Below are 3,213 nucleotides of genomic sequence, written 5' to 3'. Positions count from 1 at the left end.
AGGGGCTCTCATACTTAGGTTGAGATTCTAAGTAGAAATACACTGGGTAGATTAGGAAGTGAACTATGAACTGAGTTGTTCATGAGTGTCTGTAATTCCTGAATCTTGAGATAGTGGATTTCCTTTCTTTGGGTGCAAACCCTCCAGACGTAGGTGAAAGTTTTCACTGAACTGGGTTAACAATTACTGTGTGTTATTGTTTTTGTTGTTAAGTTTTGTTTTATTGTTAAGCGATTGTCGAACCTCTTGTTCCAGCATCGTGCAGGACAATCGTATCAGAGGGAACCTGAATTACAATTGGCATCAGAGCAGGAACCCTGTTCTGGTTGGGTGAGCTCCAGGGAGTTTTATTCAAGTTCTCATGGATAACAAGGAGGGAGGATCAGTCAATAGGCCACCCATTCTGGATGGTACTAACTATGACTACTGGAAGGTTCGCATGATAGCCTTTCTCAAATCAATTGACAACAAGAGTTGGAAAGCTATTGTCAAGGGTTGGAAGCACCCCACTAAGACTGAGGTTGAAGGCACCTCTACTACTGTTGTGGAAAAACCTGAAGAAGAATGGACCAGTGTTGAAGATGAAGCTTGTAACACCCCGTTTTTAATTAAAATAATGTTGGTATTTTATTTTAATTAAGATTATATTGTATGGTGGTTTAATAGGTGATATATTAATACTTTAATGAAATAAAATATTTTTTTTGTGATGCTGGGTGTGTTTTATGAAATGGAAGAGAGCTAGGGGTGAAAGTTAGGATTAAAAATAGAGACAAGGACTAGGAGAGATTTTAGGATTTTTAGTTTAGCCCTTGAGGAATTAGGTTTAGATGGTTTAATAAGGATGGGGAAGCAGCTAAAGAAAAAAAAAATAAGAAAGAAGAGGACGCGTGAAATAAGGAGAAAAAAAAAAGAAGAAGGCTGTGCGTGAAGTAGCAGGAAGAGAGGGAGAGCGGATCGGCTTCGGAGAATTCGATCGGGAACGGGGAGCTGCACTCAATCCAAAGGTAAGGGTGGGATTTTGAGTTTCTAATGGAATTATGGTGAATGATATTAGGGATTTGAGAGATGTAGAATTGTTTCTGTTAATGATGTTCTGGAAATCTGATTTGAAATCCATTGATTTTGGGATTTTCTTTTGTGTGATTGAACGGGGTGAGGGCAGAACCATAGTATGCTAGGAGTTTTGGGTTGAGGTTCCCTTTTGATTTTCTTTATGATCACGCACATAAGGACTGTTAGGTAACATGCTTGTTAGGTTTTGTGTCTTGTTTGATGAGAAACAACTTTAATCACTTATTTTGGAACATAAAACGGACTGGTCATTTTCCTGGTATGAACCGTGACTTTCGAAGCCTTTTAGAGCCTGTTTAGAGTGCTCGAATAATGTTGCGTTGAACTGAGAAAGTGTAGGCCTTTGAAAGAGCTTTCTGGAATGATATGGTACATAATTTTTGGTTGAGAGACGAGGTCTGTAAGTTCAGTTTAGTAAACCATGTTTTTCTGCGCTCTGTATCTGCTATCTCTGCGAGTGAACTTCAACGTGATTTTTCACCTTGTTAATGTGCCCAGAAAATTCTTTGATGAACTAGAAAGAGGTAGAGTTTTCTGTTAGCGTTTCAAATTGAGGTCATTTGTAATTTTTGAACAAGTAACGAATCCTATAGGTTATCTCTACTGAAATATGTTTCTGCTGTGAGCGTAATTCCTGAACTGCTATATGATTTATGCACGGATTTGATGATGCTGTGCTGCTGTCCAAAATTTCCTGGGCTGGACAGTACACTTCGAGACCTGTTTTCGCCCAGTTAGAGTGCTCAAATGAAGATGTGATCAACTAAGAAATTGTAGGACTTTAAGTTAGCTTTCTAGGCATATAAAATACATGATTTTTGGTTCAGTAACGAATTCAGGAGACCGCTTTTAGTGGCTGGTGTTCCTGCTGTTTTTCCAGATTACGGAAATTCTGATTGTTTTGGAAATATAATTAGATTTAGCTTACATGTTGTATGAAAGTTAGTGTCTTTATGTTCCATGTATTAGCTATGAGGATGATGCATGTGGCTGAACACCTTTAGCATGAAATCCATAATTTATTTACCATATGTGATAGCTTCTTCCATGATTGCATGCTTAAGTGAGTTGTTTCATTGATTTGGTGCCAAAATTGCCTAAGATGTCAGGGTAATTGTATAGTTGATAAAAATGCATGTGTGCTGAATTGTGTTGTTTTAAGCGATGTTAGTGATGTAGTGATATAGGCGCAATGCCTCATGTTGAAGTGATGATTATTAGATGTATACGTCCTTTTGAGTCGCATAGCATCTGCATACTCTGTGATGGCCTGTATTGGCGATTTGTGATGAAGGCTTATGCCTTGTGCCTCCAATAATTGGCAATTCGTGATGAGGGCTGAAGCCCTGTTGGTACCACATACATATGCATAGTCATTGTTGTGTTCGAATTGTATCTGAGTCGATGACGTTATTTGTGACTGTTTTAGTAACTGAGCTATATGAATATAAAAAGAAGTGGTGTGGCATTAATCTAGCATATTTATTGCCATTCTTATATTTATGATACTCGATATCTCACCCCTTCTGTTTGAATGTTACCCTTGTTGGTAACGTGCAGGTAATTAGGAGGAGTAGTCTATAGCCTTTATTTCGAGTTGGAGTCCTTGCTCTGATACGTAGCACTCGGGGGGGAAATGGACGCTTGTTTTCCTTCTGTTATAATTTGAATTAAGTTGTTATTTGAGAAGTTGTTTCTGTTTTAAGTTGTGGGCAAGATACTATGTTTTCTTTAAGTTTTAAAGACACTGGATTCGCTGCATAACTATTTGTCAAAGTGAACTAGTTCAAAGACTAATTAACTGTCACAAGAGCATTTAAGTTTATTTATGAGTTCATCTCAAAGTTTATGTGCTATGTATCTGTTACAGGAGCATTATGATAATGTTTTAAGTGATTATGTAATGCCCCATGAGTGTTAGAATTTTTATCACTCTGATATTTGCAATACATATACCGTTTAGAATTGGGGTGTTACAAAGCTGCTCTTGGAAATTCAAAGGCTCTAAATGCTATCTTTAATGGAGTTGACAAGTATATGTTTAGGCTGATCAATACGTGTACTGTGGCAAAGGATGCTTGGGAAATTCTGAAAACTGCACATGAAGGAACTACTCGAGTAAGGATGTCAAGGCTTCAG

The 3,213-nt window shown here is 37.8% G+C and overlaps 1 long non-coding RNA gene across 1 annotated transcript; it reads left to right on the top strand.

Annotated features, from left to right (window-relative positions):
- The first annotated feature begins 825 nt into the window (after positions 1 to 825).
- LOC130731933 (uncharacterized) lies at positions 826 to 2,999 on the top strand. Its single transcript, XR_009016891.1, has 2 exons — positions 826 to 1,007; positions 2,635 to 2,999. It is a non-coding gene; the product is annotated as an uncharacterized LOC130731933 (long non-coding RNA).
- Positions 3,000 to 3,213: the final 214 nt, after the last annotated feature.

Source organism: Lotus japonicus, chromosome 1 (genome assembly GCF_012489685.1).
Source record: "Lotus japonicus ecotype B-129 chromosome 1, LjGifu_v1.2".
Classification (NCBI taxonomy): domain Eukaryota; kingdom Viridiplantae; phylum Streptophyta; class Magnoliopsida; order Fabales; family Fabaceae; genus Lotus; species Lotus japonicus.
This window is presented reverse-complemented; position numbering and strand designations above follow the sequence as displayed.